Here is a 25163-nt window from a genome sequence, read left to right as displayed (position 1 = left end):
TTAATCTAGAGGAATGAGGGCCAATTAGAGATACTCACTCATAGAAGTATCAAATCACAGGCCACCCAGTCGAGACGACTCACAAGTCAGCAGCCAACGAACAGTTGGCATTTGCCCGAGTGTGTATAGGATATTGGAGTCTATCCTGGAGGTCATATAACACGCGAATTTTTCCGGTCTCTACACATTGGTATTTATTAGGCAAATATACCAATGCTTAAGGGACCTTCAAGATTGAATGGTTGCCAACTCGTTGGCTCGTATTTGAGTCACATCGGGGGATTGGGACCAAGGGAAGTTGGGGTGGTTAGGGTTGGTACCTCACATCGTCGTTCATTTGAACAGGCAACGCTCGACCATTGAAGCTTCTCGTCTGAACAAGTATTAATATCTCCCAAGTTCCACTCCGCGGCCGCCTAGTCCCGCCCGGATAGATATAAATAGTCGAAAGGCTAGTTTTCGTCGTCGCATCCAGACGGCAGTGGCGCTGCCTGGCGGCGGTCGCCATGGCGACGGGCGACCATGACGTCATGCGCGCGCGGCGACACTCCCCGGCCGCCCGCGGAGGGGGAGGGAGAGAGCAAGCTCACCTCCCCAAGATGGCGGCCGGGGCGGGGGCGCGGGTCTGGCCGCGGCGAGTCGCCGTGAAGGTGCGGTCCCCGAACCACGCGGTGCGCGCGATGGGGCCGCGGCCGCGACTGAGCCTGCTCCGGGACCGCCGACAGCTGAGGTGAGCGCCCCGCGCGCCGACCCACCCTGTCTCACCTTGCGTTCACAAACACCCGGTTAGTAGCGACCGGAAAAATTCGCGAGTTCATTTCGCGATAGGCTAAAATACATATAGTTATCCCTCAGTGCCGCCTCTGCTATCGGCTCACAACTCACAACTGGATGGCTCTGGGCCAATGAGAAACACCCAACCAAAGCTGTATCGAATCACAGGCTGCTATGTTGGGACGTCTCACAAGACAGAAACCATTGAGTGGGTGACATTTGACCGAGTTTACGTAGAACTATGGAGTTCATCCTACAGGTCATTGAACCCGCGAATTTTTCCGGTCCCTACCAGTTAGTAACCTTTCTGACCAGTGGCCATACACACGCGCGTATACTGCAGTTTTAAAAGAAAAAAAAGTTTTAGATGCTGTTTTTGCGATAAAATGATTCTTACATGTTTACCACAGCTCCGAAATTATTAAAAAAAAATATCGGGTTGGGAGATGCGTTTTTAACACAGGACACCTCTATTATTTTAGACGAGCTACAGAATATATGAACCGACAGGACGCTGCATAAATAATGCTAAATCATGTCTAAAAGGACTGGATGCATTTATAAAACGAAAACTTTCAATGAAATACATTAAAAAATTTCTTTTGTTATGTTAATTTGTAACATTATTACCTCTGTTTTTACTTATGACATAATCTCCATTAGCATAAAATTTAAGAATTTTTTTCTTATATCCTATTTTTACTTGTCTCGTGTATGTAAAAACCTTTATGCTTTTGTTAGCACTTGCGTCGGTGATTCGCACGTCAGAATTCCAGGTCAAATTTATACTTCGAATTTCCAACAATAACAATATCGTTAGGAAGTACGTATAATTTTTTTTAATACATAGGAATAATGGTACGTGTCATTAGCATAAAACTAAGATTTTTTTAAATGTTACTGTATTTTTTGTAAATAGAGCAGAAATATTCATGTAAAATTACATAAAAGCAACTGTATCATTGCAAAATAGTGTTGACAGTAATACTAGGTTCGGATTCTTACCCGGACATTTATGCATTGTGTTGTCCCAGTAAATCCAATAAAGATATTTGTTAAACGTTCCCTGAATAGTTTCCCAGTATTAACTGAGCACATTAATAAGCACAATAAAACAAAATAAAGTCAAAGTTTTGAATTTTCGATTATCTTTTCCCTGGTTTAAAAAATGATTGAATGAAAAAAAAACCAGTAAAAATTTAAATTATTCACCAATTTACGTGTGAAATACTCGGTATTATATCGAAATTTTTTTTAATATAGGCTATGCAAAAATAATCATATCTATGCGTTGGGAAAAGTTACAATATATTTATTGTAGTATTACAAACTATTTCTTGGCAACTGGTTTTGGAATAGTAAAGATTTTTTTTTCTGTGTAGATACCTCACCTCATAGATCACGGTGCACTGCAGTCGCTTGCATGTTTATAAGAAATAAACCTATTTTAGACGAGTACCAAGCTCTTTGGATACATTGGTATGTTTATCTTGACAATTAAATAAATTATGTGTCTGTAATTTTCTAATTATTATGTATTTAATATTTTTCTTGTTGGCATATTAGACCAAATAAAACGTTCAAAATATTTTTGTTTGTCTGAATGTATTGATAAAGGTCAAAAACTGCTAATGAAATTGTAATTTAAATATGTTAAAGATAGCAAAGACACGTTTTTGAAGATATGATGATAATTATAACCCAAAAATCGTCTTATGTAAAGAATTACAACTCGTAGTTATTACTTAGCTGCATTTTAATATATACTGCCTGATTTGTAAATAAACCCCATTTTTAAAGATATTTTATTCCACTTCTAAATTGACACAAAATACTAAAAATAAACATACAAAATTATATCTTTAATGCAACAACATCATCATTACTCCAAGCCTTTATATTTTATGGTTGGTAAATATAGATGCTGTACTCTGTTTTTATGGCACCAGTTAAAAAAATATTAATAATATTATTACTTATTTTTTGATTTTATAGTCTAATATATAAATAAAACAAATGACGATTGATTTGTAAGTTTATTAATAAATACCATTTAATAAATTCTGCCGATATTTTTTTTAAGTTGGATGTAAAAAACATTTCTTCATTGTTTTCTATTTAAATAAATCGTATCAATAATTATGTATATGCAAATGAGCTCGCATAGTATGTAAAAAAGGTAGATTGGAAGGAGGATTTCGTCTATAGTTTTAAAAATTATAGCATACATCTTAGGTAGTATAAATAATATAAAGCAAATATAAATATTGTTTAAAAAACAAATGTGTGTTGATTATTCTTTGCGATTTGCATTACCTGGTAACTCGAGAAGAATTTAAACTTCTATCTTTACATTTGTATTATTTTATGGTATCCATGTTTTAAATAAATAGAGTCATTTTCTCCCTTTTGTAAATTTTTGTAAATTTCTAAAATGTTTGGGTTCATGATTTAATATTAAAAAAATATTGCAAAAGAATGTTAACATAGGCCTACACCTGAACAAATCTCCGGAAACAGTTTACTTTCTGGTTTAGCTAGTTTCATAAACAGTTTTATTTAGTTTTTTTATTAACTTTTTAACTCCCCCTGATGCAACACGCAGAGTAGTTCAGCCTGTGTATATCCGTAATTTTTTTGTGTAAACATTTTAAGAATTATTTTTTGAAAAATCTACGCTTTGTTCGTTGATGAAAGGCTATTTATTTTTAAATTATAAGTGGAGGTGCAACAAATAGGTTACTTAAACAATGTACAGTTAGAATGCAAATGCACTCAACTGTTTTAAATAAGTGTTTCTTTATTTAAAATGGTGTAGCCGGATCGAATAAAGAGGTAAGTTCATGTAGAAAATCATGTAAGCATTGATGGAAACTTAAGTGCGATATCTATCACTCATTCGTTCATTAGGATAAATTAGGCATCATAAACATCCCGTTTTTCAACACGCCGGAAGATGCTTGGGATTTTCTCTATATTCGGATTTTGTTAATACACTGAGTGAGTCCTTTATTGCTACATGACATGTGGCATTAATGTGGAAGTGGATGCCACTTCAAACCGCGCGCCGCCGAGTGCCTCCGCTCCCTTCCCCTTATCACTCTGCCTCCACCTTCCCCTTCCTTTCTTCCCCATTCGCCGATTCCCGTGACGTCACTGGGATTAATAATTGGTAGGCCCCCTGTGGCCTCGGGTCTGTTCCGGTCCGGAGGTGTCGCGACATGGTTTTGGTAGGTATGCATGCTCAAGCAATCGTAACTTTAAATTAGGGCGAAGTGGCCATGCTATTGTTTATGTAGCTTAAATTCTCCTGAGGTTAGGGTTCTGTATTATAAATCCGGTTTCGTCCGCCACTTTTAGAAAATTTGATTTCGGTTTCCTGTGTCTGCTTAGTTTGCTTTGGAGTTAATTTTCTGTTTGAAGCATGACTGCCGCGCCATACCCGAACCATTCTTCGGCCGAAGAATTTTAATGTCAATCAAACAACTCGGCACAGTACAGCCCCAAATTTCAAGTGTATTCACCATCCAACGGCTGCAAGGGGGGCAAGATGCCCCAGGAAGGTCTGAGCCCGCAAACCCACGGCGTCAGTGAGTGGTGGGCGGGCCGGCAGGAGACGAACGGCCTCCGGGCTGACGTAGCAGGCTCTCACGGGCAGGAGGCACACGATGGGAGTCTCCCACACGGCGATGGTGGTAGGCGGCAGTTCACGACGAGCAGAACCACGCAGTCATCAGACGAAGGCACCGCACGCGACGCCTCAGGAGGGGATAGTGGAAACGAAAGAACACGACCCAAATGACGTCACTGAAGCAATATCAAACCCAAAACGCAACCGCACAAACGCACAAACAAAAAACACTTAAAAAAATTAAGGCTACAAGCGATTCACAGGCTACAATGTTAGGGGTATATTTTAAATTGGCAGCGGGGCGTAGTACAGATTTTGGAAAATTTATTTGTTCTAAAATAATGGTAATATCTGATATATTTATATAAAAAACAGAAGGTTAATATACTAGATAGTTTTTAAAGTGTTTGCATATACATCTCCATCTGTATTAAAATTCTGGACACGTTGCCTCAGTAGGTAATTGCTGGTTTAACTCAGACGATTTTAGAGTGATGCACTACAAATTTATTGAGTTACTAGTTTCCTTTATTGACAGCTTCAAGTTTCTTGAGGTATCAGTTGATTTTATAGTCAGGTACAATTTATTTGCTATACCGAAATACGAATAAGTCGTTGGTTATATGTTTGATAGATTTACAGCTTTGTAGTAAAATTTTTCAACATTCTACTTCAAATTTTCAACAATATCACTATCGTTAGGAAGTCAGTCAAAGTATTTTTTTAATACATATAAAACTAAGCGTTTGTAAAAAAGTAATTGTTTATAAGTAAGCTGGTACTTGTCATGGTATTGCGGTGTAGGGAGGAAAAACTCTGCTCCTTGAGAGTAATTTCACAGCTTCGCCATTTTGCCGGTTTAAGTAAGCAGAGCTGGATATTTCTGTCCTTGGTAAGATATTATTTTAGCTCGTCATGAAGAGCAAGGCAGGGGTACCAAACCACAAATTTTCAAATAAAAATAAAGTGTAACTAATATTATGACTGAGCTGTGATGATGCATGCATGAGCAGTGGGTAAAATGTCCAGCTCTCGAACCCTGACATGTCGAGAAAGTGTTTAGTTTGAACGGTTTCGTTCAGTCGCAGAGCTGGCGACACGTTTTTCCTGCAGGCCGCAGCCCTGGTGGGGGGGGGGGGGGGGGGGCAGGGTCAGCTTCATACATATCTCTGATGAAGTTTTATATAAAATTGAATTCTAAAAGAAAATTTATTGTCCCACTAAAATCTCAGGGAAAAGTAGACTTTTAGAATTACACTTTTACACACGGATATTTAAATAATGATTTTGCTTGGCGAAAGAAAACTAAACCTTTTTGTATTTTGTTTTTTGTATTTAATTTTTTTGAAAATACCTTGTACTTAAGTCAAAAGTTTGATGTTTTACTTCAAACAAGTCATAAATACGTAAATTAATGTTATGAAATATCTACATGAAACACACGTCAAGTTTGTATGAACGACATGCTTACAGTAACACGTGTGCAAACCGGCATCAAATATAGAATACTTGGAAACACAGTTCATTGTGCCTCTTCTGGGTGCGAGGCATGTCGGACTATAATGGGTAGGAAGTACATAACTGTAGCGCACTAAGGATTACAATAATCCTTCTGAAATAATAAACTTACGCAGCTAAGTCGCTATAATGCTATTATTCTGTCTTCTCTTGTGTTTTCTTGTTTGTAAATCCTGGAAGGGAGGTCTGCGGATACACGGACCTTGTCCCTGGATACGTCCCTGGTTCTTATTATCTACACATTACTGAAGTCGTTGGCAAACCTCTGCAGAATCAACTTACCCAAAACATAATTTACGCAGCGGCCCCCACCACCATGCCCAGAGTCCGAGCTCAGCACTGAACCAAGAAAACCACGAGGACCACGACGAGGTGACAAAACGCACCAGCCTTTGGTGAAGCACGAATTAACGAGGTTTCCTAAAAAAAAAAAAGGGGGGGGGGGTTTGTCTGTAAAGTCGGTTTACGGACGATAATTTTACGTGATAACGTCATAAGAAAACATCGATGAAAAATTGCATACTTTTTAATTTTCAAATATTATTTACAGATTTTGCAAATTTAATTTAATAATTTGTTTAAATATAACCATGAACAATTAGTTAAAAAGCCCGCCATAACCTGTTTGATATTATAGAAGATTTTCTCGCAAGGTGGTTGGCCGGTTCTTGCACGTTCGGCTCAAGCGGAACGTGACCATTTTTCTTGCGTGCAGCCGGCGTTCATCGATTTATAAACGTTATCACGTGAAAAAAAAATCGTGACTTCAGTTTCGTTCCTAATCAAACCAGCCTTCGGGGTTGAGTATGAAACACGGAAGTCATGTGTCCCGTGAGTCTGCGACTGCGCACAAGGAAGACTCGGCTGAACGGCGCGCGACGGGAGCTTCATCGATCCTCGGGCCGGCCTCTTGAGAAACGGAACACGTTTCCAAACGAGCTCACATTAGCATTACCAGCCGGGAACATTAAATTCACCGCCGCTCCAAGCAAGTTCCCAAACTAAACGCCACGAGCTTTGCGATCCACGAGGGCGACAACGACCTATCCGCCTTAAGATAATTACTCTCACTTTCACATTAAACTTATGTAGTTTTAATCTAGTATAGTCAGTGAGGTGAGTTAGTCATGGCGCCAATCGCTGCCATGGCTGGCCAATCCCCCTCCTAGCACATGATGCATGCTACCTCTCCTGCATGGCTAACACCCTGCATGCTTAGAGCGTACGGGCTTCAGCCTGAGACGTCTCCACGGTAACCCGGAACCCTCCCCAACACACTTAGTTTTAGTTAGGTTAAGGAAGGAAAAATCGCTCTCACATTACCTGCGCGACCTCTTCTTGGCTTAGGGGAGTCGGCCTTCGTAGCGTTGACGACTTCGGTGCGGGGGCTCTGGGTTCGAATCCCGGGTAAGACATTAATGTCATTTGTATTGTACTTATCGTCTCCTTGGCGCTTACCCATACAATAACAAAGTAGACAACAACTATGACGACGAAAACGAAGACAACGAAGACAACGACATCGAAGACGACGAAGACTACGACAATGACGATGGCTATGACTACGATTACGACGACGACAACAACCTACGACGACAAGAATAACAATTATAAACGCCTCGGTGTTACTTAAAAAAAATTGCAACGTTAAAAGGGCGGGAGAGGGTTGGCTCACTGGTGTGCCACTTTTAATTAAAATTAAAAAAAAAGTGAATAGAGCTTCTGTCTGGCAAGGAAGAGTCACCGGTTCCCCGTCGGAACGCGGAATATTTAAACTAGCGGGAAATTACCTTTCAGGGTTCAGGACTGGTAGTTGTGTAGTTGTGATTTTTCTTCACCTCACACAGCGGAAGGAAATGTTAATCCATCGCGAAATCATCCACGTCATAGCGATCTCGCTATGGCGATTGCTACGGATCCCTACGGACCAGTCTTCGGGCTGATAAAGCCATCATAATCTTTGTCACCGCAGCACCTGTTGCAAGCAAGTGGAACAAACTCATCTTGATGCTGCTGAGGTTCCCCGTTGCGGTGTGCAGAGATTCAGAAGAAATCACGTGATTTGAAAACTGCTTGAGATATCCGATCGGTGTCTGTTTACAAAACACATTTAAGGATACGCTGGGGGTGTTTTGTAACTGTGTTTTTAGAAGGGTGAAAATGGCTAATGTACGTGTTTTCAGGATAATTTTTAGGCATGAACACCCGGCAGAGATTCTAAAAAGGAACCATAGGGACTTGCATTACAACTTTATCTTCATTACTCTGCCTTATAATGTCACGGTTAGCGCTAAAAATTATAGTTTCTCTATGCACGACGTAAAGAATGCGCGCCAATCGAAAGCGGTCTAAACGCACGCTTCACACACGTTCCGAAAATCCATAGAGGAATAACTTGGTATGCCTGGCACAGAACGTATTCAGAAGTGACAATGGCATCATCAGACGATGTTTTGGCTGTTTTCGGATTTTAGTTGCGATTTATATAATTAAAAAAATCATAATGTGATGGAACCGAGTTAATTACTTTATTTACTGAAATACCACAATTTTGGTTCGTAAACTTCATCACTTCCAACTACTGACTTCGTTATAATGGTTTTTTTTCAACCTTTTTTCACTTTGCTCTACGTATTCATTATGTTTATTGATTAATTTACTTAAATTTCTCTTATGGAATTTGACTCAATGGTTATTAATATTTCAACTAAACGCCCGTAGGCATTTACATTTTCCTTCGATGATGGTATTCGTAATTTTTCCCCAGCCAACGCCATGGTTATGATACTTAAAGTTTTTATAAACTTTTTCATTACGTCTCGAGACACTGTTCTGCAGCATCGACGGAACTGGACTGAGGTCGCGAGACCACACGCGCCCAGGTCCAGCACTGCGCAGGCTTGACTGGTTTCGGTGGCCTGGGCAGTCCTCCAGAAGTGCGCAGTCGCGGGGCAAGTCCCCGAGGCCTGGCCTCCGCAGTTCTCCCTCTGAGGACTGCCAGAGCGTGTGCGGGCCCCTTTCATAGAGGCGACGCCGTGCTAGAAACACCAGCGAGCCTCGCACTTATCACCCCGTCTCAATAACACACAGACATTCTTGCATACCGTTGTAAATTACAGTTCAACTTACGGACTTTTCAACGAACAATTTACTCAGTTAAACGAAGGGTTCTTCGTAATTAATTTACAATAACTAAACATTCATAGAAATTATGCCGTATTTCGACTTCCGTCGGAACAGAGGTAAACAAACACACACATGGACAAAAAAAATGCGTGTTCTTGCTGCGGATGATTTGAACAGGTTTTTGAATGTTTTGTTAATATACCAAAAAAAAAAAAAAAAAATTCTTTTGGATTAATGTTCAAAGTAAGTGGACTCAGTGTCAGTCAATTTACGAAGAAAGCCGTGAAACTACGAAGATCCCTGAAAAATTTGTAATCAGCGTTCTTCTTAAACGAAAGGTTAATATTCTTAACAGTGTGACTGGGCAGGCCCTTCAAGGTGAAGTACGCGCGATGAGATTCGCACACTGCATGCTGTTTGTTGCATAGGGTTTTCATAGTCTCACGTACAGTGGGTTCCGAAAGCACTTGGTTACCAACTCAATGCTCACACGTTCGGGTCGAGCCAAGGGATCGAACACACGGCAAGAACGTGACTCTCCAGCGATAGCAATCCCCGAGGTCTCTCCGCGCGATGTCGCCGACCAGTCTGTGCGGGCCTGACGACGGGAACAGACCTCAACCTCCCCGAATCTCCGCAACCGTTCCGTCCTAGGTCGTCGTGGTCTGTTTGATTTTTCGTCGCTGGGTTCGCCGTACTGTCGTTGTATTTCCGAGACTGTCTGTTTAGTAACGTCGCGTCGTCGGGTTACTCAATTTCCAAGGTTGTTCAATTACTGATGTTGGAACTGTCTCCTTCGTTTATCAGCCAACTGTGTTGAGATATTGTTCTAAATCCTTTCCACGGAATTCTCTCCGCTGGCTATGCATTTAGCATTTGACATCGGGTGATTTTGGTTTTGTTTTCTGTGTCGCCAATTTCCCCCCCCCCCCCCAGATATTCAGGGTTTCTTTAAGGCATACAGTGTTAACCAAAATAGGTGTATGTCCAAAATAGTTTTCCAAACAATCCTCTCCCTCGCAGGAATCATTTGAAGAACGTACCAGTGTTCTCGTGTTTTTCTCCGCCGGCAGCAACAGATTATTCCGACCTTACGGCCGGCGTTATAACGTTCCCCTCCCACATATGCACCCCATCAGGGTAGGGTGGGAGTAGCATTCCAGTTCATTTTTATGAAAATTCCAGAGCTTTTCAGAAAAAACCGAACTGTGAGGGATCGCTCCCTATTGTTGATCGGGGAGGGTATTAGAGCTTCGGCACCGACCAGCGGCTGGGGCCACCAACCCAGCATAGTCATCGCCTCAGCCCCTATACCGCACTCAGCTGACCGGACAGTGACGTAATCCAAGACGGCCGCAGGATGTGACGTAATACAAGATGGCAGCCGGAGGTGACGTAATCCAATATGGCCGCCGGAAGTGACGTAATACAAGATGGCCGCCGGAAGTGACGTAATCCAAGATGGCCGCCGGATGTGAAGTAATCCAAGATGGCCGCCGGAAGTGATGTAAACCAAGATGGCCACCGTGACTCCCTGGCTCCCCCATCACACACCGGTGTCCCAGGACCCACTAAATACTCCTACTTCCAAACAATCCTCTCCCTCCGCGGGAATCATTTGAAGAAAGTGCCGGTGTTCTCGTGTTTTTCTCTCAGCTCGCGCAGCCACGCACGTCTCCCCAGACGAGCCGTGGAACTGTCTCGGGAGGCGGCGACACCGGCGTGACGTCAGCGGTCCTCGGAGCGCCAAGTGGAGGCTTCCGCATTGGCGCCACTTTGCACGCGTCCCTCGCGTCACGTCCGGCCCCTGTTCGCCTCAGACGTGTCCGGTGCCTCGAGAGCATCTCACGAGTGTCCGCTCACCGCGACCAGCCACACGTCATCCTACCCGTGCAAGAATTAGTTCTAACACCTTAGCGTGGATTAAACGAGACATTGCTTCTCCAAGAAGAGCTGACCTCTGTTCGAAGATAACTCGAAGGTAAGGTTTTTTTTTTTGGTGGAAGAAAGTGGGACTTCTGTAATGATGGCAAAGGGAATGTACTCACATCGTCATTGAAGAACTACATTTCTGCAGAATTTACAAACGTAATTAATAATGTGAAACAGAAACAAATTATGAAAGTTAAATTTCCTAATTACTTCTTAGCACCTAGGTTGAGGTCACTTCTTCGGTGTGTCCGACGTTTTGGTATGCCTTCAAGGGTGTCTTTGAAGATGGCTGCATCAAGGCATGATAAAAATTGGAACTCAAATTCCGAGGATTAATTAATCATTCTAACCATGAAAGCCTTCGATTTAAAATAAAAATGGTAAATAAAAATTATTTAGGTACTTTGTTATTGAGCGTGCATGCTGCATTAAATCTGAATGTAGGTAAATATAGTACATATTTAATTTTATTACGATAAAAACTAAACATTGTAAAAATTTAAATCTAGAATAAAAGAATCCCTTTCGGCACCGCTTACAGGAGTAGGTAGAGTTCAGAGTACCTATTTCTTCTGGAAATGAACAGCAGTCGCGGGTTTGAGTCTCTCATCGGGCGAGGGTGTTTTTGAAATTAGACGGTCTGTAAACCGCTCTTCGCTTTGAATTCCGATGTACGGTGGGGGAATTAAATACATAATATAATATGGAAATATTACATATATGAACTATTCCAGCACCGCTGCAGTGTTGTCGCTCATTAAATCAACTTCTCCTTGGATAAGGTTTCGATTTAAGTTTCGGTGTTACGGACTATGTTGTAGTTTTTGAGTTTATGATTAGACCAGATATTTCTTAGTAAAAAATTGGGAAAGATGTTAATTTTATTATTATTCAAATTAATGTATTTTATGGTAGAACTATTCGATTATCAAAAATAAAATACGAAAATTATTTTTCACTTGTTAGTTAATCTTATAACATAAAAACCGAATTTTACCGTTTCATTTTGTTCTTTAAAGCGGAAGTAATAAATTATTAGTAGTAAAGGTATTTATGACTAAACAATTTTATTACAATATTTTTACTTTCAATTATTATTGGCTGCTATAAATATTTACAAAAATAACTAAGCTGTCCTTTGTTTCAGAGGATAACCTAAGATTTATTGTCACCCAGTCAGTCCCGAACAGATCCGAGATTCACCGCTCGCTTGCGCAACATCGAGGTCGAAATAAAATCCTCCAGTATGCAAGAATTCTTTCAATTTCAATATTTTAGAGTATTTTAAATTCCACTGAACAATCCCAAACGACCCTTCCTTTAAGTTACGACCACCTGAATGTGTGAAAAACATAATTACCCCTGAATAACATACAGAAATAATTTTTTTGAGAACTTTATTTATTAAAAAAAATTACCCTTCTTTTTATTTTAGAACAGAAAAAAATCAGAAGTTGCAGATTATTCGGGTGTCTGACTGGGGTATCAATGAACCTTAGTTTTTTTTTAACAATCATGTTGTTACGAAATACGTTTAAGAAAAATAACACTAGCACACATAGCATATTTTCACTTAAAATTAATATTAGCTTTTAAAATTACAATATTGTTGACAATTTGTAGTCACTATAGACAATATGTAACACATTTCACCCACATTTTGGTTCTTTTCCACCAGTATAAATTAAAACATTGTATTGAAGAAATATACGGAGTTAAGTTTATTTTCAAATGAAGAAGACAGAAAAATAAAATTTTAATTTTTGACGTATGATAAATTAAAGCGAATTATAGGTATCTGCAACAGAATTGGTCGAGGATAATGGGAGAAAGGTTATCAGTATTGTGCAAATAAAATATTGAAGCATAATGCTTATTTTTCGTCTTCTATTTCGTAGTTCGTAGAGTTGTAATTTTTATTAGATATATAAGAATGAGGTATGAGGTAATAAGAAATAATAATGCTGGATTTAAAATCTTTATGAAGTTTATCCGTCATGTTACAGGAATTTTTAAGATCGGTCTTTTAATTGGCGAGAAGGAAGCCAAAGACACAAAAATAAAAAAAATCACAATTACTTTATTATATAATAAAAACTTTCCACACTAAAAGAACGTAAATTATTATTGTTTAACAAGTTCTTCATTAATTTTACTGGCACCCGAGCGATTTTTTTTAGACTGGGGTAGAATGAGAGAGAGCACAAGAAATGTAATTGCGAAATGGGTGATGAACAGGCCGGGAGGGGGGGGGGGGGGGGAATGGTTAAGGTAGAACATAAAAGAAAATGAAGATTTATATTGTAAATGTTGACATTTTAATGATCATATTCAATTCGGTGTTTTAACGCAATTTTTTCCTCTTCTCAGTCACAGCCTTAAAATAGTGGAACATTTTAAAATGGATTGTACTAGAACTCTATCCTTGTTTTACAAATGAGAAGTTCACAAGCTGACAGAAGCTGTTTTACATTTTTTTACAATTTTTTACTTTATTATTTTTAATGATATTTTTTCCTGTAATTTTTCTGACAAATAAAATGTGTGAAGGTTTTCTCCGTGTGCTTCTGATTATTCTCGTCAATATTATGATGGTTTTCTCCGTGTGCTCATTATTTCTGAGAAACTGATCTCTGCATGAAGGCTTGTTTATTTAATGAGCCATGTAATTTTATTCAAGGTTACATTTAATTAGTGAATTTCTGCTACTAAATCAGCACTTGCAATATTTTTATCAGATGGAATTGAAACAAAATAACAGGAAGGACGAACTCCCTTCTCCTTGGTATGTAGCGAAGCCATCATTTTTTTGCGAACGTTAGTGAGCATCCCGCATCCCACATAAAATAACTAATTATTATTTACCTGCAAGTAGCACGTGGCGTTATCTGTTGACAAGAATCGGGACCACTTACAACAGGCTATTTTGCATGAGATAAATTAACCATCACCACTGAATGGTGCTATTGTAGTCAGTAAGAACCATGTAGTCTCTTAGCCACGTAACCTTGTGTCCTAGATGCCTCGTAGTCCTGTAACCACACAATCACGTAACCTTGTGTTCTGGAAGTTTCGTAGTACTGTAGCCTCGCAGTCTCGTAACTTGTAGACGCGTAATCGCGTAGGTTCGTAATCTCATGGCTCGTAGTCGCGTAACATTGTAGGCTCGCAGTCTCGTAACCTTATGAGTCGTAGTCGCGTAGTCTTGATGCCCTGGAGCCTCGTAGACTTGTAGCTACGTAAAAAAGTAGCCTTGTAACCTTATAACATAATGCTGCTGGAGCAGTTGGAGTCAAAGAGAAAATTCCGCTGAGGACAGATGCATCAATTGGAGCCATTTAGACTTGTAGCTGCGTAGTCAAGTACTCATGTAGACGTGCAATCCTGTAGTCTCGTAACTTCGTAGACTTTTAGTCTCGTAGTCAAATAGCGCTAGGTCTAAGACTATTTGGAGTCAAATACTTTTGACGTCATTGATTTTTGAAGCCAAAGACTGTTGAATCAAATGACTGATGGAGCCAAACGACTGTTGGATTCATAGACTAATGGAGCCAATGACTATTGGAGCCAATGACTTTTGGAACAAAAAACTGTTGGAGATATTATATCCTAAATTAATATTGACGATCGCATCCTACCGAGCTGTATGTACGTGAGAATGCATCTCCTTTTCGTTAAAAGCGCTTCCGTTTTGTAGAATTTCCGCCCAAATGTGCTTCCTTTTCGTTTAATGCTTGACCTACGTGAACGTTGCGTAGTCATTGCGTGTACACTGCGTAAATTGCGTGTACATTGCATGTATTGTGCGTCAATTGCGTGAACATTGCGTGTTCCTTCCGTTTACGGTGTGTACTGTGGGTTAATTCCGTTTACTGTGTGTACTGTGTGTACTGTGTGTACTGTGCGTACTGTGCGTACTGCGTGTACTGTGTGTACATTGCGTACATTGCGTGTTGGAGCTTTGGAGCTTTGGAGCTGTTGGAGAATTTGGAGCTTTAGAGCTGTTGGAGAATTTGGAGCTTTGGAGTTGTTGGAGGTTTGAAGCTGTTGGAGCATTTGAAGCTTTGGAACTTTTGGAGCATTTGGAGGTTTGGAGCTGTTGTAGCTTTGGGGCTTTAAAGATGCTGGAGCTTTGGAGCTTTGGAGCTTTGGAGCTGTTGAAGCATTTGGAGCCAAAGAAATTTTTATTTTTCTTGGCGGTATCAGGCAGAAGAATTTAAATCATCTTACTGATGATGTATCAGCAAATATTCCTTTAAAATATAACATGTGGCTGGACTCTATATATGGAAAGTCATATATGTTCGATGACAAAGTGAAGAAGTGTGGATTCAAGACATCGGCTGCAGTAATTTACAGTTCTGACGTCATGAAGCAGACTGTTAAACATGGTGTCCAGAAACTCTGTCAAGAAGAGGAGGAGTATGTCAGTAAACGTTCTGGCTGGTCTCTGTCTAGTATAAACCGATTAGAGCTAAGAATTAGTCATTTCACGGATATGTGGACCTAAATGTTTATAAGATTGCTAACCTTCGCAGGGTGATCTTATAGTAGAATAGAAATTAAGTAATTAATATTATGTTTGTAAAAGAAATTGCTGTGTTTTATATCTCGAACCTGCCACTATTATGCTAAATTTATGTTATAAAAATTAATTATATATCGTCCAGGGATCGAACCAAGTTTAGAATCAATCATTACTTTAATGAGTGAATTTTTTGATGAATTTTGGATTTTTTTCCCGAATCTCTAGCTAAATACACGATTTCAAGATGGCGCCCAAATATCCAGATGGCGGACACCTCAGTAATAATAAAATATTACTGCACTCTAGCGGGTAAAACTTAAACAAGTATGGTGGTAATGCACTCTATAAGACGAGTACACACACAAGATGGTGTCCTCCAGCAAACGAAGAAAAGGTGGCGGACATGACGTAATAGCAGTTGACGATATGTACCTTAGTATTGGTGGTGAGAGGTCAGTCTAGGTGGCTTCCGCGGTGGAAGGATCTGTAGTTTTTTTATTTTTTGCTCTTACCGGTTTCTAACCAAGGACGGGAATCGATCTAATCAATCAGTATTCCAATAAGTTAATTTTTTGATGAATTTTGAAATATTTTTCATTAAAATCGGATAATAAATAAAGATTTTCAAGATGACGTCCATAACGATAATTTATACAGTGTTGACATAATTCAAAATGTCGGGTGTGTCGTAAGATGTTTTTATTACTTTTATTGAATTTTTTTCAAATACATTAATAAATTACTGGTTTACACTCGCCAGAAATCGAACCGAGGACCGAAATCGTTTAAATAACTAAATATTTGAAGTAAGCGATTTTTAAAATATTTTTTGGAATTTTTTAGGAATTTATAGCATTTAAATTACGGATTTTCAAGATGGCGACCGTAACGATAATTGCAACAGTTACGTCTTAGTACAAGATGGCGGTTCTGTCTTGAACAGGCGATGCTATTATTACTTCAAATTTAAAAAAAATTACAAGTACGAATATGCATGTTATTTTTATATAAACCTTATTTAATTCTCAGTCTGGTAAATGTCTGGATGTTCGTGCAGTTAAAGGCGTATGTTTTTCAACCTAAAGATCAGAGCGGAAATGGTTCGAATCACAGCACTTCCAATGTATTTTGCAAAAAAAAAATTAAAAAAAATAATATGTCGATAAGGACCATAATAGCTCTGGTAGGTAATGGAATTTCGACCTTATGTGATGAGACAGAGTGCGCTGGCGCTCTCTAGGAACAAATAGCAGAAACAAAGTCGGTGGTATCCAAGATGGCGTTATCCAGTGGACCAGAAAAAAAACTAAGAGCGACGCTGGCGCTCTCTAGGAACAAATAACAGAAACAAAGTCGACGATATCCAAGATGGCGGCCTCCAGTGGAACAGAAAGAAAATAATATGGTGGCCGTGACGAAACTTTCATCAAGAGTGAGTGGGGCACTCTTTTTTAAGATGGCGGATACAAGATGGCCACCAAGGTCAAGGTCAAAGGTCAAGGTCATAGTCAAAGTTAAAGGTCATCCAAGATGGCTGCCGTGACGACATCGGAGATGTAGGTTCCAAGGCCGCAGAAATCGCCACAAACCACACTCTGTACCCTGTGCCCGCATGCCCATTTGTATACTACTGAGGTGCAATCTATTTAGTATCGGTTAAAATAACATGACAGCTGTTAAATTGTTTACATTCTGTATGAACTGTTATTTACAGACCAACGTAATATATAAACGTAATGAACAGAATTAAATCAACGTATTAAATCAGTTAAGTACTCCTAATTTCTATGACATTGGTGCTGAACTTATTGTATACATATGTAACAACTTTTTACAGTAAGACTTTCAAAATAAATAGTATTTTATTATACTTTTTTCACATTATTAAATTATCATTAGGCTTTTAATTATGATAGTGTGCAAAATATTCGCACGGGCCAGTTAGTAATACTTCATCTCTCATCACCAGTTCTCTGGAACTATAAGACATACAAAATTTAAACTTGACACGCATGTTCCTTATGCTTTATGAGCATCCAATAAGAACTGATTTCTTAAAGGAATTCAATGCTCAGGAGGGTGAACCAGAGGCGAAGGGTGTAAGCTATTAAAAAAATTGTATATAATAAAATATATATAAAACGAGGAGTGGTAGAGTATTTGGCATGTAGACTTCCGTAGCTAAGTAAATGTACATCAGCAAGTTTTAAATATATTTTCAACAGAGTTAAAGACATCAAAATTAAAATTATAATTTAAAGCGGCATCAAAACATGAATTTTTGTTTTGTTTAACCTCCCGGCCATTATATGAAGTTCAGTGACAGATGATGAACATGTTTGTTCATTCGGTGTTCCCTAGCAGTAATTATTTCAAAAGTTATGTTTGAAACTCACGTTCAGTTCTCATATTTAGATACGCATTTACTTTTTCGAAATAAAATATAGAATGAAATACACATTATTTATTTCATAAAAGGAGATTAATTCACCTAATATTATGTCAAAAAAACGCTTTGTATTTTCAAGTACCTTATGGGCATATGTCTGCAATGAATCTTTCACAACCTCGTTTACAACGAGGTGATAAGATCACTGCGCTAGATTCGGCCTGGATGCTTTTTTCTTCACGTCGTCATTACTTATTCCGCAACACCTGGAAAAATTGCCACGTACAAAAATAACTCGTATGCCTCCACAGCAATTTGCAGCACTCGTCATTTACTGACGTGACGTGCTCCTCGACATTAGCGCAAAGCTCGTTGAGAACGGAGCAGTATTCGACTCCCGTATCTTGCGTTCAAAACTAAACAAAGGCGCTGCTATTGATATCACGAAGTTAACTTTTTCAGCAGTGAGAACTTTGCTGTAAGAATTTCCAGTTATGGTAAGGACGGATTGTTTAAATCAAGAAAATAAGGTATTTTTTAAAATAAAATATGCAGGGATGGACCAATAAAATCATCTAATCTTCAAATACCAACAAAACCTTTGCATTATAAGGATGCTTGACCCTTGACACCTATAATCGGATCGAGGGTTATGTTCGAGACTCTCTCTGGAATTTGAATTCGGGACTCGGATTCGAGATAATTAGAGTTTGACGCGTCACTCAGTGGCGTAGCCAGGATTTGTGTATGGGGGGTGTTAAGAAGCATGGCCCCCCCGGGAAAATTTGGATTTTAAGGTGTAAAATAGTGCTATTTTAGCAGTTTTCGGTACTTAAATTTAAATATTGTAATGGTAATTTTTTTTCATTTTTAATATGAAATTTGTTTGAGTGATGAATAAGAAATTAATTAAAGATTTTGTGCTTGGGGGGGGGGGGGTTGAACCCCTAACACCCCCCCCCCCTGGCTACGCCCCTGCCGTCACTAAATGTACGCATAAAACACAAACACGGACTAACATAACATCAGCATTATTTGATACGTTTTCTTATGTATAACAATTTTCCACACAGTTTTATTACGCAAATGAATATGATTTACGAATGTATTCCGTAGAGCTACATCACCATCTGCTTTACGGAAAAAAAAAAACCCACACGTAAAAAAATGTACAGGTTACGATCCTGGACAGAACAGAAACTGTCATACAATAACACAAATAAGTAATACAGGTGGTGTTGTAGCTCCAACCTTTACGGGAAATAACTTATTGGGTTTATGATCACTGAAATATAATACGTGAATTGAAGGTTATAGTTTACCTGAATATCAAAAAATAATTAGTCGATAGTTGTTCCGGGTGTTTCAGACGATGTTGTTCTATAATACGAAATGCCTAAGCAAAATTTCACAATTCTAAATGAAAATAATTTAACCATAAAAAATTGGTTGTCTGTAAAGTCGGTTTACGGACGATAGTTTAACGTGACAACGTTATAACAAAACATTGATGAAATGATTGCATACTTTTATGAATAAAATTGAATCATTTTTATTTTAATAATAAAAGAATAAATACTTGAAATCATATTAGTAATAAGATTTTTAAAATGAAAGAATAATTAATCTTTACTGCCAAAATTGATGTTGTAATAAGCAATGAAAACCACATTAACTTTTCACTTCACTTTATTAACAGTCGAGTGGAAGAGAGATATATGCGGCGCAAGCGTACAATGAGCGTAACGGGACACAGCGTAACGGGACAATATGCGTAACGGAAACCTTTTTCTTGCGTGCAGCCGGCGTTCATCGATTTATTGGACGTTGTCACGTCAAAAAAAAAAAAAAGATATTTGTGGTTTCCAGCGTGACGGAAAATGGCGAGCTGTAGCGTGGCTGCAATGACGCTTTTTCCGGGAGCGAGGAAGGAGACGCCCAGTACCCCCCTTCCTTTCCCAGAGATCCTGATGAGGATTGCACTCCTCGACACGCTCCTGCCAGTCACCGCCTGTTCGCCCGAGTCTGTCCGGGAGCCGGGTTCCGGCAGCCGGCGCCGGGCTGGTTCCAGGAACCGGCGCTTATCCGCAGCGTCTGATATCGAACCCAGGGCGGCCGCCGCGTGCACAGCCAGGTGGCTCCCCCTCGCCCCGGCCCCGTATCGAGCGGCTTTGGCTCGCGCAAGGTCACGGCAACTGCCGCTCCTGGCTGCGGCCACGGTGCAACTTGGCCGCCTATAGACGCTTCTGGGAGCGACAAGCCAATATGTACTATGACGTGTTTGAACTTCCAGTCCGTCTGAGGATTGCCGGTCAAACTTAGTCGCCTATAGACGCTTCTAGGAGCGACCAGCCAATATGTACTATGACGTGTTTGAACTTCCAGTCCATCTGAGGATTGCCGGTCAAATTTAGCCGCCTATAGACGCTTCTGGGAGCGACAAGCCAATATGTACTATGACGTGTTTGAACTCCCAGTCCATCTGAGTATTACCGGTCAAACTTAATCGCCTATAGACGCTTCTAGGAGCGACCAGCCAATATGTACTATGACGTGTTTGAACTTCCAGTCCATCTGAGGATTGCCGGTCAAATTTAGCCGCCTATAGACGCTTCTGGGAGCGACAAGCCAATATGTACTATGACGTGTTTGAACTCCCAGTCCATCTGAGTATTACCGGTCAAACTTAATCGCCTATAGACGCTTCTGGGAGCGACCAACCAATATGTACTATGACGTGTTTGAACTTCCAGTCCATCTGAGGATTGCTGGTCAAACGTAATCGCCTATAGACACTTCTGGGAGCGACCAGCCAATATGTACTATGGCGTGTTTGAACTTCCAGTCCATCTGATGATTGCCGGTCAAACTTAGTTGCCTATAGACGCTTCTGGGAGCGACAAACCAACATGTACTATGGCGTGTTTGAACTTCCAGTCCATCTGAGGATTGCCGGTCAAACTTAGCCGCCTATAGATGCTCTGGCAGTGACAAGACAATATGCACTATGACGTGTTTGAACTTCCAGTCCATCTGAGGATTGCCGGTCAAGCTTAGCCGTCTTATAGACGCTTATGGGAGCGACAAGCCAATATGAACTATGTAGTGTTTGAACTTCCAGTCCACCTGAGGATTGCCGATCAAACTTAGTCGCCTATAGACGCTTCTGGGAGTAACAAACCAAACTGTACTACGATGTGATGGAACTTTCATTACCGCTCAGGACTGCTGGTCAAACTTAACTGTCTGTATATTATTTTCCAGGAAATTAAAGCTTTGTTTAAAAGAACCCATCGCGCGAGCTTCCAGCCGTGGGACGTCTCCCTGTCTTGTCCACCTGTCTGATCGTCCAGCAGTGGGTGCCCCATTGTCTGTGCTGCCGCGGAGTTGTCCGGGAGATCACCACAGCCCCGCCTGTCGAACCATCGAGGTGTATACATACTGTCCGTCACGATCGGTGAAGTCTCCCTGGCTGGGATTTGGTTAGCGATACAAGCCGCATCGGGATAAAGGGAAGTTATATAATGTTCGCAGGCTTTCACGGCCAATGTCTGAAGTATAGCTTGTCGTGTCCTCGGCGAATATGTAATTCACCGACGTTTCGGTCGACATTGCAGTCGCACGTCATCAGTAGGTAACTGCCCCTTGATGACGGCGACTGCAATGTCGACCGAAACGTCGGAGAATTATTCGCCAAGGACGCGTCTACAACCCAGAAGCCAAGTTATATGAGTTTGTTCAATAGTTTGAAATGAACTGGCCAAGAATACTTTGATAAATGCGGCGATGAAGTGATAATTTTTCATAAGCAATTATGTTAATAACGGCGTGTAATTAGCGTTGAACTTCTTTTTGACTTCAATTAATAACACGATAAAGTTTTCATACACATAATCCCTGAATCGTACCTCCGTGGGTCGAGAAATTCACCATTCCCAGAACGCTGCCTACCACCTTTGTATACAAGCACGGAAGAAGATTTGTGTTCGCATATTTACCTGGGCGACAGTCAAGGTTTTGAAAACTCTGTCTGGTAATTTTCTGTTCTGCTCTTTCTTGCATTATCCCATCTCACCTCAAAATGAATATTGACATTTGCATATTAGGCAACAACATAAAATGTTAGAAAAAATAATTACGATATGTCACATATATATTTTTTAAATTTTTGAAAGGTGCCGTTACAAAATAATTGTATGAACTCGTTGAATTGCTAGTTTAAAAAAAACTTGTTGGAACGTTTTGCCGATAAATTAAGAGTTTTAACAATGTTTGACAAGAGGAAGACAGTCAGATTATAGGTAGCAATATTTTAAAGGCATCCAGCCAGGATATTTTCAAGTTAGTAACAGAGGGGAACTATATAATGGATAGAAGACGTGAACCATGCCATAGCAAATACATGGCGCAAGAAAAAGTATGTGGGGTTGCGTCAAATCAGCCTGCAGTATGATAAAACAATAATCATCAATATCAAAATCAACAAAGTAACAACAGAAACACGGTACGCACAGAAGCACGATATGTGCGTCGCAAAAGGTTACATTAAGGTGTCTTACAAAGTGTTCACAAATAATATGTCCACACACACACATAAGAGAAACCAATCTTATTTTGTTATGTCAAAGTAAGCGATGATAGACCACGATTAATCCGCCACGGCACGGATATTTTTAAAAGCCACCGTGACTAAAGTTAGAGAGCTATGAACCATTCTCCACAGTATGATATATGTCTTGGAGATCGTATTCAAGTCTAGCATTAAGTGTGTCCTCTTTTCCAGACAAACTAAGCGAGAAGCCTGAGGTAGAGGTTTTAATCAAGAAAAAAAATAATATTTCATACCCTTTCCAAAGAAATGAACGTGTGGGGCAGTCAGGTGCCTTGATTGAAGATTGCAAGGAAACATCAAACTCTGCTGTCCTAAATTAATACTCAGAAGATCCAGCAGGTTCGTTATGAACATTTATTTTCAACGAAGCAATTAATTACGTCACGTACGGAAGCACAAAGGATCTCAAATTAAACTAGTAATTGGACCTTTCTTGTTTTACTGCCGTTCTCTCTCTCTCTTGTTCTTTCCACCTGCACGTTCACCTACGGTAGGAATAACGAGTGCACACGGATGAATTTGAGATTAGCACATTTGAAAACTTCTACGTTATCACAAGCAATTCGTCAGTTCGTTACCTGAAGCAGCACATTACTATACCGTATTTCTTTCATTTCACTAGTTGTAGTCTTTTTTGTGTACATTTAGCAATCAACTAGTCGAAGTTTAAATTTTAAATTCTTCATATGCATTGATTGTGAACCAAAACGTTCTTGAAAAATATTAAAAGTTCAAAAACTATTTCTGATTTACGTAAAACTTTTGAGTACGACCTGCTGAAACAGTGGTGTCAACCTCTGTAGCACAGTTGCACGCCGCGAGGGGTTGTGGGTTCGAGTGCGAGATAAGGCATGGGTGTGAATTTGTGTCATATAAAATTAACACAAATTTACGGAGTTAGTAATTGTCAGGCAACAGCAAGTTGTGGCGTAGTTGAAGTCACGTTTTTTTTTTACCATGCAATCGCCACGCCACATTGTAACGTCCAAAACATTGCTGAAATGGTTCTTGACCACGTCTTATGATGGTTAGTAAGCATGGATTACAATCTCAGTCGTTGAACAGAGTCACTTCTATAAAATACAGGCATTTAAACTATTTCCACAATGCAAAACTACACTTCAGTAAATGTTTTGAGCATGTTAACAACATGGCGCTTACCATGATCTAAAAAAAAAGGTATTCTCCCGGTTATCTCGTAATCACGCAGACGTGGCCATTCCTTGTAAAAAGTAAAATAATAAAGAATTCATAACCAACAAGCCAAAATAAATAAATAACTAAATAAAAAAAGTGATAGAGTTTTAGGCTGGTGAGGTAAAAGTTTTCGGGTTAGGTTTTCAAGAGGGTAGGTTATATTTTTGGCCCTGTGGACGATGTCCTCGTGTCCGGGACTGGTTGCCTGTGTTGTCCCTTCACACACAAACAGCAGAAGGCGACGGACAACCACAGCAGTCTCACCTCGTCGAGTCCACTTACACGCCACGTGGCCATGGCTGGAGCAAAACCCAGCATCTGGAACTCATCACACAAATGTAATTTTGAAATGCAGGTTGTCCCAGAACCAAACTTCAAGACGAGAACAGCTGATGGGCCAATTTATTACGGTTATGAATGTCGTAGGACATTTTCGAACATACTTTTAAATACTGAACCTGAACCAAATTTTTAAATACTGTGGCTAAATTATTCTAAATTTTGATAAAATTTCAAAATAAAGTAAAACAAAAAAACATGCTATAATATGAGAAATTTTTTTTGCAGGGCATAACGGGAAAATTTTTTTTATTATGGTAACTTTGACTGTCCATAGTGTTAATATATGTACTGTATTAGCTTAAATGAGTCATATTTGAGTTAAGTTTTGGTACATCTTATGTACATATATTATAAAAATGGGTTGATCTACCATTAATTCGGCTAGTGAAAAGTCACAGCGTAAGAGCTCAGGCGTGATCTCAAACCACAAGCTGGATCGATCACCGCGAAACCACATTTTCTGTCGCGTCACTGTGCCGCGAGCGCTGAGCTAATATATTCGGGAACTTCGATGAAAAACCGACTCTCGGATCGCTTCATGCAGAGATCTCGGATCGGTTAATGCAGAGATCTCGGATCGAAACCGCGCCAGCCGACGTGGCCGGCATTTTCACGGACTTTATTGCACGTAAACGTAATCAGACGTGAATAATAGAGTATTATTTACAAAATGGTCGATTACATACAACACAACTAACAAAAATGATACTTATTCTAGTGGTACAACTTCTCATGCGAAATACCCATGTTATAAACGTATTAAATGCTTGATATTTTTTTTAAATGTTATAAGATTTTATTTCGTCGCGGTTACTTTCCATTTTAAACAGAAGAGTTATTTTAGTCAAAAACTTATTCCTATTTCCGACTGCTTTCTTTTGTATTTACTTTCAAATACCAGTATGTGCTTCCAGTCGTTATCTATCTTGTGGCAATCGCACCAATATCGTTCCAGCCAACCAATAGAAATTCACCTAAAAATTTCTTCGACACTGCTGCAACCTGTTGTCGCAGATTAGAAATGTACGAACTACAGTTCACGCAAGCTAAGATCTCGTAGTCCCAGTACGTACGTGTCGGCGCAACGTTTATAAGAACGATTCAACGATCAGTC

General features: G+C 39.7%; 1 long non-coding RNA gene across 1 annotated transcript in view; it reads left to right on the top strand.

Moving 5' to 3' along the window:
- Window positions 1-610: 610 nt before the first annotated feature.
- The window catches only part of LOC134532870 (uncharacterized), a 127887-nt gene continuing 103334 nt past the window's right edge, over window positions 611-25163 (top strand). Inside the window, exon 1 of the long non-coding RNA XR_010075195.1 lies at window positions 611-730. This is a non-coding gene — a long non-coding RNA (uncharacterized LOC134532870). The remainder of the gene's footprint in view (window positions 731-25163) is intronic.

Source organism: Bacillus rossius, chromosome 1 (assembly GCF_032445375.1).
Source record: "Bacillus rossius redtenbacheri isolate Brsri chromosome 1, Brsri_v3, whole genome shotgun sequence".
In the NCBI taxonomy this organism is placed as follows: domain Eukaryota; kingdom Metazoa; phylum Arthropoda; class Insecta; order Phasmatodea; family Bacillidae; genus Bacillus; species Bacillus rossius.
The sequence above is the reverse complement of the archived record's forward strand: the minus strand, read 5'-3'. Positions and strand labels throughout refer to the sequence as shown.